The 14,193-nt window shown below is 43.0% G+C and overlaps 1 protein-coding gene across 1 annotated transcript in view; it reads right to left on the reverse strand.

Annotated features, from left to right (window-relative positions):
• The window catches only part of LOC311010071 (uncharacterized protein), a gene marked incomplete at both ends in the record, with an annotated part of 443,514 nt that overhangs the window by 49,489 nt on the left and 379,832 nt on the right, over positions 1 to 14,193 (reverse strand). The window lies entirely within an intron of this gene.

Genomic DNA, 14,193 nt, shown 5'->3' on the forward strand with positions numbered 1-14,193 from the left:
AAAAGCAAATATAAACAGTATTTGTGGTAAATGTAAGAAAGATCATTGCTGTCAACATTGCTTTTCTGGAAAATGGCTTGTAATTAAGCTCTATTAATGGAGCTAAAATAATTATTTGCTGGTCATTATTTGCTAGAAATATGTTGTTTGTGGATTTAAATTAAAAATGTTCACGTGAAGAGTTTGACCGTTTGTTGTGCAATTGTTCAGTTTTAAGGCTGTAGAGAAACCCAATGAGAAAGACTACACGTGGCTTTGTGACGTCACGTCATCGCTAGGGATGAGGGATTTGATCAATTCTGCGATATAAATCGATAAGTAAATAACCTCATAAAATGAATACGCCATGTTTCTGTAGACACCCAAAACCCCACCCCCTGCCCCGTAGCCAGCCTACTCCGTACTCTGTGTGTGTGTGTGTGCGCTTGCACACACGCGCGTGTGTGTGTGTGTGCGCTTGCACACGCGCGTGTGTGTGTGTGCTTGCTTTGTAAGTTACAGTTTGTACTTCAATAAATGTAACTTATTTTCTCACCACATCTTTGATTCATTTTGTCCAGCATTTGCAAGCTGTAGAATCCCTGTCCAGTCAGAGCCATATATCGTGTAATTGATTCTTTCAGTTTTTATTAATTCAATCCAAGTCAATGGAACACTCAAAAGATGTTACCAAAAATTACACTGTCCCTTTAAAATCCTTCAGAAAATGATGTTAGTGTATCAAAGCATATAAAATCGAATCGTCTAAAATCGAATCGTATTGTTGGCTGAATATCGTGATACATATCGTATCGTGAGCTGAATATCATGTACGTATCGTGAGATTAGTGTATTGCTACAGCCCTAGTCATCGCCCTTTCTCACAGCCATTCAGTGCCGATCAAACGAAGATGCCGGTGTGTTTTGTTCTTGAAAGTTCCATTCCAGCAGGTACGGCTGTTCATGCTTTCGGTTCCCGTCCGATGACATGACGAGGAATCGCTGGCTCAAACTGACGGATATCATTCACGCCGAGAGCAGCGAAGAGCTGTAGTTCACAAAGCGGCCTCACACAAAACCTACTGTAGCACATGTCTACAGTACATGGGCTAAGGTGACTATCATGTACTTTTAAGGTTAGGCCAAAATCAGAAGAAATAGTTTCGCTCAAGGAGGATTTAAATGACGTGGACCACAGTTTAGAAAAGAGTAACAAAACAATTCTTTATTGGCAGGAAAGCCACTCTTAATACCGACACTGAATTAGCTCAGCTATAACTGGATTAATAATCTTCTCTATGTATCAAAACCCAGTAAATTCAACCTGGTATTTACCATTCAAAACCTCAGTTGTAACCAACAGCATAAACAAATTTACAACTCACAAAAATGTTGTTCAAAGTGCAAATGAAAAAGAAAAATATTGTTCAAAGTACAAATGAAATAATGGGCCCAAAATAATAAACAAACAAAGTCCAATAAAGTCCAAAAATAGTCAAATGTCCAATTTAGTCAGTGTCCACAGTTTTTGTATTAGTCCTTTAATGTATGGTTGTGCAATTGTTCATGTAATTGTTCATCTACCCGGGTAGTGTGATTTTTTTTTTAGTCTTAACTGTATGGTGTGATAGATGCTTTCTCCAGATGCACGATGAGCTGTTCCGACGTCACACCCTCCACGCATGTAAGCCGGTGTCCTGCTCCACGTTCCTCGGGTTTGGGCTCTGGCTCGCCATCAGAATCGTTTCATACACCAAAATAAAACCAACCGGAGTTTTTCCTCAACAAAACACAACCCGGTAATGTCCGGTACTCCAAAAAAAAAACCTCCTCACGGATTGTGGATACCTCACGGATCAATAACTCAAGACAAAATAAAGTTTTAACCACTTTTAGTCTAGCTATTTAACATTAGCAAGCTCTCTTCTCGGCTAGTTTCTGTCCTCATCGGCATCAGTGAAGGAAAGAAACAAGCAGGGGATACAAGGAACTACGAGCGTGAGCGGCGCTTGCGTGTGTGGAATACGCACCCTGCTGGTGAAATAAAGGAACTACATCTACAAAACTCAATCAGACTGTATAGCTCAACATAGTTGAACTAGGAATATTGGGGATTACAGTGTGTGTGTAACTAAAGGGTGTTACACTACCATTATCAAACAGAGTTCTTTTTCCATGAAAAATGATCTTTAAAAACCACAAACAACATGTGAAATTCATGGCGCAATTCAAACGGGACCAGAAAATAATTTCGATCTCCATAGGAATACATGCATCAGAAATGTGTTTCTTGGTGGATGCTGGGTGAGGATCATCGGACTTCAATAACTTCAGAATGACAGCTGAGCCAGCTGACAGCTCGAGATACAGACGTTCCAAGAGTTTACTGCCACAGGAGATAATCCAATCAGGATAAAGAAGCACATCGCAACAACATAGCAACGTAGTACTAGTTGTGCGTGTCGGAGAAACATAATGTTTCTCTTTCAGTCAAAGATTCTAGATCGTAAGTAGGCTGGTGGGTCCAAGGAAGCTTCAGATCACGCTGCCAAGTTTACCTAGCTGCCTGCTAGCAACTTTAAATTCAAGGTAGCGTCTGAATGTGACTCCAAACCAATGAGGCCAGGATTTTTTTTTTCTTTTTTCTTTTTGCCGTGGCGCTGACAAACCTGCAGTGGCGATGCGCATATAGGGGAAACACTGTATGGAGTATTTTCTAATGTCCACTAAACTGGTAAATTGTTTACAACTCTCACGCTCCTCGCCCACGACCACCGAGCTCCTTCCCCTCCATTCCGTGCCTTTTGAAATCCCTTAGATCACGCCACCTTTGAAACGTGGGTCCGATGTTGACTCTGGTTTAATCACGGGCACCGTCGTAATCTCTCTTTTCTTCCTTCTTTTCCACCAGTGTTTTCTTTTCCTTGGTTGTTTTGGACCTCCTCGTTTCGGTTTTTAACCGAGGAATTGGAAGCTTGTTGCTACTTCCCTCCGCCTCCCCCCTGTGATAGTGGTACGACCCGAGGGGGGAGGGACTCTGTGTGTGCACGAACACAGCCCTGGGTGCTGAGTGGACAGGATGAGCCGGGTGCTGTCGATCTTTGCAAAACAAATAACAGGATCTACTTGCACGAGGAGCATAGTGTCGGCTTCAGTGAATATGATCAAAAAAATGTTGCCGACTGGGTCTTTAATAACATATTAGAGAAGGTAATTAACCTGTTGGTTTTCTTTTATGATGATCACAAAAGTAGGAAGTCACTAGCAAACTCTTAGTAGCAAACTCATATTTCATTTATTTTAAATCATGCATGGGAATGTACACAAAAAAATTGTTGCATCGAGAAACGGTTTATAATCGAATCATTCCTCTGAATCGTAATCGGATCGAAGCATGAGGTGCCAAGAGATTCCCACCCCTAATAGTCAGTTTAACTGTCTAAATGTGTCAGCATATATACCATGAATATCATTATGTACTATGGAGTATTTTCTAACGTCCACTAAACTGGTAAATAGAGGAAACATTCAGGGTCAACTAAAGAAATAGGACAAACCTGAAATGTGGATATAAGGAACATTTCCAGGCTCCACTGCCGTCCTGAAAAACATCTAAACATTCTGACCACCATTGTTTCCATGAGGTCAAAGGAACTTTTCATTTGGAGGGCAGAGACTTTTTATATGAGACACTAACTTTGTTTTGAAGCACGACTTCAATGTTTTGAGTGAGTTCTGACCTTTTGCAGGTGAGTTATGGTGTTGTGTTGGAACATGGAAGCTATTTAGACAAATCAGGTTCTGAGAATATTAACAAAGTTTCAAGAGATGAGCCAAAGAAATTGAAATAAACTGTAACACCAGAACATGTTTAGAACACCACAGCCTGCAGCAGTGACACACAGCAACATTACTGATGATGTCATAGATGATGTCACTGAGGGGCTTACCTGAGCAGGTGAGATTCAGGATGGAGGAAGAGGAGGATGATGTTGCACACTCCCTCAGAGTGGATCCAGAATGAACACAGTCAGACCTGATCCTCCACACAGGTCTGTCTGAGGACTCCTCTCTCTCTACTACAGAAACAGCAGAGCCACAGTCCAGCTCTCTACAGGCAACAGCTGCTCCCTTCAGGGTCCAGTCATAGCGATCCACTGGTCTCCAGTCTCCCTGATGTCTCATCTCCAGTGTTCCAGCACAGCGACTGGCTCCTCCCACCAACCTGACATCATCAGGCTCTGAACAGAAAGAAGAGAGTCGTCAGTCAAAGAGCAAAGTGAGTTTGATGAGAACAGAAATGAACCAGATCAAAGCTGCAGCTCCTCTTCTACCTGAGCAGGTGAGTCCAACAGCTTTGCCAGGTGAGCAGGTGTTTCTATCTGAGCCTGAGCTTCTACAGTCCAGGAGAGCAGACTCATGGCCTCCACACTGGAACTCTTTGGTCCACGTTGGAGCCCCCACGTCTCCATAGAGTGCCCCCTGGAGGACTGAAGGAGCCCCACAGCCAAGCTCCCTACAGACCACCTCTGCATCCTGCTGGTCAAAGTCAGCTTCACACACTGAGGACCACCACTGGTTGGACTGGTTGGACTTCACCTCCAGTCTGCCTGAGCACAGACTAGTCCCATTCAGCAGCCTGACAGAGTCTGGAGAGATGATAGAAGATCAAATAGAGAGAGAGAAAAGACACCAGACACCAGAGAAAAAGATGTCATGAAACTATTCAGTGATTCAAACTGGACTCAAAACAATTCCACCATCAGTTCATCATGAACACCAGAACACATGGTTACAACACCACAGCCTGCAGCCATGTTCCATCACATTCCCGTGTCCTCGTGGCTTAAGGGTGAAGCTGATGTGGTCTCTGTCCCACTGTGACACCGAGGTCCACAAGCAGACAACACAACACTTCACTAACTGTGGATGCTCCACGTAATAAGGCATGGAGACACCAACTGTGCCACGTTAACACCATATCAGCCGTGTGACAAAGAAATGTGTTGCACTCTCTTCACACAGCACTGCTGTTGCAGAATAGTGGGGACGTCCATGTTCTCCCTCATGGTCCTCATGCAGCCGCTAACCTGTGATGATCACATTAGAGCTGCACAGTTTGATGTGTGCACGAGGGCGGAAGGTTGCATCGGGACGATAAGGACAAGTCACAACCAAAGTTTGGGAAAGACAGACTTGTTCCAACCAATATTTTGATACGTTTTAATATAACAGAATGTTATTTTACATAATGCATTGAATAGAATATTTTTCAGAAAAATTCACCGTTTTCAGTCCAAATATGTCATTCATGTGAATCGTGTAGATCCAAAGGGGGGGGGGGGGGGGGGGGGGTCGTTGGCATAATTTCACATAGACTGGAGTGAGACTATTGGCGTATCAGAGTGTGATCTCCTTCACAATAAAATATCTTTGGTGGAACGTCAAGATAACGGCATCGTCGTCTTCTTCACTTTTCAATGATACTCGCTTTGAGGTAAGTCTCGTTATCTGCCAACGATATAATACACTGTTTAATGTTAAATGAAGTTTAAGTGTGTCGTGATTCCTTTTTCCTAACGTTACCTTTTCCAACAAGTTTATAATGGAAAGCTGGTCAGCTAGTTAGCACGTCAGCTAACGTGACTGAATTGTGTATTAACGTTAGCCTACAATCAACGTCAGTTCAGAGGTCATGATGAAGAAGGAGCGCTGACCCAGCAGATAATATCTGGACTAGGGACTGGACTATCGGCTGACCGATACTATCGGCCGATTTTTACATTTTTTGAACGTATCGGTGTCGGCCGATGCGGACTGCTGTTTTGGCTGATCGTTTTTCCCGGAGCGGGACGTTTCCATTCATTGTCTATGTAAGAAGCCCTGTAATGCCATCGCGGCGAGTTTCGAGAGACGGCGCCTCCCGCAAGCTTTTTTTTTAAACTGAGCATTGTCGATCTAAAATAAAGACAGATTCAGCAACTGCATAGCTTATTTCTCGCCTAAAATGTTTTCAGAAACACGTTTCGGTGAACTATTTTCGTAAAATAAAGTAAGATTGGGAAGGTTGGGTGCATGGTGTGTTTGTGTGCGCATGCGTGGGACACACGTCTCGCAGCCATATATGAGCTGACTGAAGGAGAGCGTTACCTTTGAGAGAATGTTTATATACTTTGTTGAATATGTATCCATGTTAACGTTGTGCAGTTTAGAACAGAAACAGTCTGTTGTTTAATGTGCATCTGACATCAAGTTACTTTCCTCTGCTACTTAATGTTCTGAGGTTGCTGGCAGCTTTTTTTTTTTTTGCATTTTCGTTCAGACCTATTATTATTAGTGTGTTGTCTCTGCATACTAGGTGTTGCCTAGTAGCCGAAGACATGCTCATTTTATTTTGTGTAGAAAAAAAACATGGCAGTCTTAAATTACAAATAGAGCATTTTATTTTGATGGCTTTCAGGTTTATTGTTTTCGTAAATTATTAAAATGTGTTGACAAAAGTAATTTAGTGATCTGATTATATCTGTTTCATAATATGTCAGCAAGCAATGCATCAAGACTGTGTTGTAGATGTGGAAGCCTTTCCCCTTGTAAAGTTCACCATATCCACCTTTCATATGATGCAAACATAATGTGGGTGATATGAATGTAAGATGATTGCACAAGAGATTGACACTGATATGTGCTTTTGTTGATTCTTTTTAAAGAAAAGGCAGAGACTCAGAAAACCAATCCAGTGTGGCAGCATTTCAGCGAGACGACTCCTGCAGCACTGGCTGACACTTTTTCAGCACTTTACTTGTTCTACCTCACCTGCTGTTAATATTTGTTAAATTTGTTTATCTACTACTTGTTCTTGTTCTAACTCACCTTTTTTAAGTTCAATAAATATTCCATCTTAAATTGACACTTGTAATATTTGTTATCAGTGTCATTTTTAACATGCAAATTCAGGGAGCAAAAGTAATATTGGCTCCAAATATCAGCTCAAGAAAATTGGCAGGCCGTATCGGTCATCGGCCAAGACTGATGATCAGAAAATCGGTATCGGCATCGGCCCTAAAAAATCTATATCGGTCGATCCTTAATCTGGACAGTTCTTTTCCAGAATGAGAGCTCAAAGAGGAAGACGCTATCTATGTAGCACAGCTAGCGTCAGGGCTGAGGTGCAGATGGAGCTGGGCCTGGCTAAAGGTTCAGGTCAAGAAATTAATTAGAGCCATCCCATGTCTCATAATTACTGAGGATATTTTCTTTGAGCACAGGGTGTCTGTAGGTCCTTGCATAAAAGCACCAGATGTGTTAAATGATTCATGTGAATCAAATTCTTTACAAAGTAGGAGTAAAAATACATGAAAAGAAGCAACCAACTAGTTAGAATCTATAAGACAAGTCAATAAAAAGATAAAGGATACATATAGAATAGTAAAAGCAACAGGTGACATTTAGGTTAAAACCAATAAAAAGAAAGAACACAATGAAAGTAATAATCCAGACCTTCAACCAGACTCCTGGGGCTCGTTCCAGAAAGCAGGTTTTCCTGAAACTCTGAGTTTGTTAACCCTGAGAAGAGGGAAACTCTGAGTTTTCCGTTCCAGAGAGAGAGTGAACTCAACCTTTAGGTCAGTTACCATAGTAACCAACTCTGTGAACCTAACCTGCTCGCTGGCAGGTTTGCTTCAACAAACCCTGAGTTTCTCCTACATGTCTGCCTTTTTCCGAAATCTGAACCAACTGAAAACAATGTCCGTCCTTTCCTCGTCAACCATCGATATGGAAATAAAAGTGATTCTAGCAGCTTTACGTCGGGAGAGGATTTTGATTACTTAGAAGGAAATTACCGTTTTTCCTACCGATCACATATCTAAACAATATTCTCAGACATTTTCAACATTTCATATCGTGGACATAATCCAGATTCTTTGCAGAGCTCTAGATTTTTTGCGAACGGGAGTTTTCTGAAAAAGGACATTTCTTTGTTGAAATAGCCGCTTATATTTACTGTTTAATATGTGCAATATGATTAAAATCATATGCCTTAGTCTACATATTTGTGCAATATTCTTATGCTTAATTTTCAGCTGCAGCCACTTTCTTTTTGTGCCTGGGGGGATTACACCGAGTTGAACCTCTGTCGCCTGAACCGTAGACAGCGTTGCTAACTGTTACACCAGTGTCACGCTGTGGGACTGTAAGTAAAGACTTATCACCTTTAGATCAATCGACTGTTTCATTCATTTATACACATTAAGTCAGGCAGTGATTATCTGCCACGCCAACTGTCTCTATTTTGATGCAGTTACGTAGCTCCGCTTTCTAAGGATGACCTCCTTTTCTACATAAACACTCAGTAATATCTCTTACTCTCTCCCGGTTGCCATGGTGAATCGTAGTATCAGAGCTCCATTGATGATGGCTTTATAGAGTCGGCAGGCACGCGTGTAACTCAGAGTTTACATCTTCAGAGTTGACTGAACTAATTCAGAACAGCTGTTCTGGAACAGAAAACTCAGAGTTGGTCGACTCAGAGTTCAGGGTTCAGTTCAGAGTTGGTTGAGCCTGCTTTCTGGAACGGGCCCCTGGACGGTGCCGCTAGAAAGGAATGTTTCCAGTTTAGTTTAAAAGGACAACAGCATCGGGGCTCACCCACCATGATGAAAAGCTAAAGGCACTTTCACCAGTTTTCCTGGAGAGCCGGGGAATAACCAGACGGCCTGTTCTAGACCACCTGAGAGGTCTGGCTGCTTGGTACCTCACAAGCCTGTCAGAGAGATATTGGGGTCCCAGACCATGTAGGGTCTTAAAAACACCATTAACATGAACAAATCAATTCTAAAATGGACTGGAAGCCAGTGAAATGACCTGAGCACAGCTGTTATATGGTCCTACTTCCTGTTTGTAGTTCTCTACTGAAAGGACAGACAGACAGACAGACAGACAGACAGACAGACAGGTGTGTCCTGCCAGGTGAAGCTCAGCAGTCTATGGAGGGTCTGAAGCTTCCAGAAACTAGCCCACTTCTCTACATTCTAGGACGTCATTGTCCTGGAGAACTTTACAGTTCAGTCCAGTGGAAACCACTGACTGTCACTGGGACAGAGGAAGGAACATACTGGGAACACTGCTGTCATAGATGATGTCATAGATGATGTCACTGAGGGGCTTACCTGAGCAGGTGAGATTCAGGATGGAGGAAGAGGAGAATGATGTTGCACACTCCCTCAGCGTGGATCCAGAATGAACACAGTCAGACCTGATCCTCCACACAGGTCTGTCTGAGGACTCCTTTCTCCGTCCTACAGAAACAGCAGAGCCACAGTCCAGCTCTCTACAGGCAACAGCTGCTTCCTTCAGGGTCCAGACATAGCCATACACTGGTCTCCAGTCTCCCTGATGTCTCACCTCCAGTGTTCCAGCACAGCGACTGGCTCCTCCCACCAGCCTGACAGGCTCTGAACAGAAAGAAGAGAGTCGTCAGTCAAAGAGCAAAGTGAGTTTGATGAGAACAGAAATGAACCAGATCAAAGCTGCAGCTCCTCTTCTACCTGAGCAGGTGAGTCCAACAGCTTTGCCAGGTGAGCAGGTGTTTCTATCTGAGCCTGAGCTTCTACAGTCCAGGAGAGCAGACTCATGGCCTCCACACTGGAACTCTTTGGTCCACGTTGGAGCCCCCACGTCTCCATAGAGCGCCCCCTGGAGGACTGAAGGAGCCCCACAGCCAAGCTCCCTACAGACCACCTCTGCATCCTGCTGGTCAAAGTCAGCTTCACACACTGAGGACCACCACTGGTTGGACTGGTTGGACTTCACCTCCAGTCTGCCTGAGCACAGACTAGTCCCATTCAGCAGCCTGACAGAGTCTGGAGAGATGATAGAAGATCAAATAGAGAGAGAGAAAAGACACAAGACACCAGAGAAAAAGATGTCATGAAACTATTCAGTGATTCAAACTGGACTCAAAACAATTCCACCATCAGTTCATCATTTACAGTTTTTCTAATTGCTTTGCCACAATTCTCAAAAGATAACGAATATTTTCTAAACAACATGTGTAAACCTCCAAACCACTGGCCACTGCTTCACAACAGATTATCATTTCTCATTCTTTTAGACAAATTGCAAATGTTTTAGCACATATATGCAAATGAGTAGATTAGATTAGAAAACTTTATTGATCCCCAAGGGGAAACTACTTTGCCACGCAACCGTTTCCATGGAAATGTGAGTGCAGTGTGTAATACTGTAAAAGAAACTTGTACTGATGAAATCAGCATGTGGATAGTATTCAGTTTAGTGTTCAGTTCACTGGACAAACAGAACATTCTAGTAGAGGAAACATTCAGGGTCAACTAAATAAATAGGACAAACCTGAAATGTGGATATAAGGAACATTTCCAGGCTCCACTGCCGTCCTGAAAAACATCTCAACATTCTGACCACCATTGTTTCCATGAGGTCAAAGGAACTTTTCATTTGGAGGGCAGAGACTTTTTATATGAGACACTAACTTTGTTTTGAAGCACGACTTCAATGTTTTGAGTGAGTTCTGACCTTTTGCAGGTGAGTTATGGTGTTGTGTTGGAACATGGAAGCTATTTAGACAAATCAGGTTCTGAGAATATTAACAAAGTTTCAAGAGATGAGCCAAAGAAATTGAAATAAACTGTAACACCAGAACATGTTTAGAACACCACAGCCTGCAGCAGTGTTACATCACATTTACATGAATACACTCTAACAACTGTTATCCATTGTTCAACACTTTCAATATGTTTTCAAGCAGAAACACATCATCATCTGCAGATCCTCTATTCTGTTCCTTCTGCTCAGAGACTCCACAAACGTTGCTCTCCACACAGAGAAGTTACAACTTTGGATTCTCTCTTATCTTCCTGAGAATAAAGCTGTGTTTAGAAACGTGGTCTAAACCAATAAGAGACAGAGCTCGGGCGGGTCCTTGCCTCTGATTGGCTGTGGTCCTTTTCACTGCTGTAAATTGTGTCAGTTCGAAAAATGCGAGCGAGCTGAGCCGGTACTTTTCTTTGAAAATGAAGAGAGGCAGAAAGCCTGGCCCCAAGACAATTAATTAATTAATTAAAAAGCCCCAAAATATGCCTTCAGACAGGACTGGTTGAAGCAATTCCCCTGGCTGATGTACGATGAAGAAAGGGACTCAATGCACTGCATTTATTGTCGGGAGTGCGGTCAGAATATGGCCGGTAATAGTGCGTTTGTGGAAGAGTCTCTACGAAGGAGTGCGTTATTGTCTACTGCCGCATTTTGCATAAAGGGAGGCCGGTCAACATGTTAATTGGACATGTCGGGTGGAGCATGGACACGCACAGTGTTTGAAGGCCCACATTACAGCATGAGACATCATGAATAGGAAATTGTATAGTAGCCTATTCCTAATATTATTAAAAATGAATAGCCTAAGTAAAAATATAAGTAGGCTAGGCTAAGATCACATAAACAGTTTTCCATTTGCAATCTATAGGCTAGTGACCTGTATGATCTTTTTATTCTTGAGGAATTTATGCTGCCACAAAGCAAGCATTTGCTGCGTTTGGGCATCAGTGTGCAGATTGGCTGGAGAAAACGGGTGCTCTGGGTGCTGATGGTGCTGCAGTTAACCTAGGCCATAAGGGGGCGTCATTATGTAAAAGGAGAGCGATGAAAAGGTGACCTTTTGGTGTTAAAGGCGACGCGATGAAAAATGTGGGTGCACCTGAATTTTGTGCTGGTGCACCTAAAAAAAAAAGTTAGGCTCACCAGTGCAACCAATGCATAAAGTTAGTCTGGAGCCCTGTAAGGAGGTGTTCAGGGTGAAGGACTCCACGTGGGGGTGGAGATACTGACGAGCCCCCGACTGAGCTGCTCAGAGTTGTGGCCACTTTTGGTGCCTGCTATGGTGGCAACCAAAGAACCTGCTGGTGGAAACCAGCGGCTCAGAAAGCTGTGGAGCTGAAGAAGGAGTCCTTTCAGGCTGCTTGGTGGTCGGCCCAGAGGACTCCTGAAGCAGCACACGTGGAGGTTTCTCTCATACAGATATCTTGGTGCATTCAGCAGATATGTTGAATATGTTGAATTACCAACAGCTGACAGCTTTCTAGATAAGTAAGAATGAAGAAAGTAAAACAACCACATTGCATGCATCTTTGTCATGACGTCATCGCTTCTAGAGCTCCGTCCATATCTTTGTTTCATTTCACGGAGCGCTGCCGCGCCGTTATTTCTGCGTGCGCTGCTGTCGCTGTTTCTGTGGTGAGATTGTGATTCAGAAAACTTTACTGTTCATCAGACTTCATGTGTCAAAAGCATCCGTTTATGTGGGCAGGCCAAGACGAGGAGGACGAGGTTTCCTAGTGTTAAAAACACGTTTCTAACAAAACATATACTCATTTCATTACATACATGTATACATTCCAATAGTACTGATTTGTTTACTATTCTAATTATATTCGGTTCCAGAAGTTCGTTCCAACAGCCCTAAAACATTCTAGTTATTCAGAGACCATGAACATGTGCATAAATATGCAAATGTGTGAGCAATCATTTATGGACTTTCACCGTGTCTGAAGTCAGCGCGTCTGTCGATCCACTCGCCGCTATTTAAGTTTCACTATCAGTTGTGAATCAGTTCATTTCTCAGTGTTTCTAACGTCAGATTGTGTTTGGAGCTGCTCATCACATGGATTCTTGTGGGTCATTTGATGACAAAACTCAGAAAAAACTTATTATAAACATCTTCGACATGACTATCAATCACTGTGTGTGTGTGTGTGTGGGTGTGTGTGTGTGTGTGTGTGTGTGTGTGTGTGTGTCAGCCCCGCCCCTCTGTGAAACAGACAGAGAGGAGAGACACTGGATGAAGCGGTTTCCGTTAATTACACTAAAACACAGGAGAGACTCTCAACGTGTTTTTTCTCTTTTCTTTCGACAAACGCTTATAATGTTATATATATATATATATATATATATATATATATATATATATTAGAGAAAACAAAGACTTTTATAAATTCAATTAAATTCCACATTTTACAGTTGATTACATTTTCATTGTCAAAATATGTGATTCCATCATAGGGCCCTACTCGGCACGCCCTAGTTTGAAAACCACAGTCATAGAGGATGTCATAGATGATGTCACTGAGGGGCTTACCTGAGCAGGTGAGATTCAGGATGGAGGAAGAGGAGAATGATGTTGCACACTCCCTCAGAGTGGATCCAGAATGAACAAAGTCAGACTTGATCCTCCACACAGGTCTGTATGAGGACTCCTTTCTCCGTCCTACAGAAACAGCAGAGCCACAGTCCAGCTCTCTACAGGCAACAGCTGCTTCCTTCAGGGTCCAGCCACCGCCATACACTGGTCTCCAGTCTCCCTGTCTCACCTCCAGTGTTCCAGCACAGCGACTGGCTCCTCCCACCAACCTGACATCATCAGGCTCTGAACAGAAAGAAGAGAGTCGTCAGTCAAAGAGCAAAGTGAGTTTGATGAGAACAGAAATGAACCAGATCAAAGCTGCAGCTCCTCTTCTACCTGAGCAGGTGAGTCCAACAGCTTTGCCAGGTGAGCAGGTGTTTCTATCTGAGCCTGAGCTTCTACAGTCCAGGAGAGCAGACTCATGGCCTCCACACTGGAACTCTTTGGTCCACGTTGGAGCCCCCACGTCTCCATAGAGCGCCCCCTGGAGGACTGAAGGAGCCCCACAGCCAAGCTCCCTACAGACCACCTCTGCATCCTGCTGGTCAAAGTCAGCTTCACACACTGAGGACCACCACTGGTTGGACTGGTTGGACTTCACCTCCAGTCTGCCTGAGCACAGACTAGTCCCATTCAGCAGCCTGACAGAGTCTGGAGAGATGATAGAAGATCAAATAGAGAGAGAGAAAAGACACCAGACACCAGAGAAAAAGATGTCATGAAACTATTCAGTGATTCAAACTGGACTCAAAACAATTCCACCATCAGTTCATCATTTACAGTTTTTCTCAATTGCTTTGCCACAATTCTCAAAAGATAATGAATATTTTCTAATGTTGGGGTAGTAGCAGGAGCAGATGTGGTTATCAACAGTTAATGTCAATATGACTATCGATATCAATAATTATATTTAATATATTATCATGATATAATCATGAATAAACGGGGCACCACCCTGGGATCAGGGAAAAGATAACCTAAAACTGTATTCAGTCTCAATATAA

This window comes from Eutrigla gurnardus, assembly GCF_963514095.1.
Source record: "Eutrigla gurnardus genome assembly, chromosome: 24".
NCBI classification, from domain to species: Eukaryota; Metazoa; Chordata; class Actinopteri; order Perciformes; family Triglidae; genus Eutrigla; species Eutrigla gurnardus.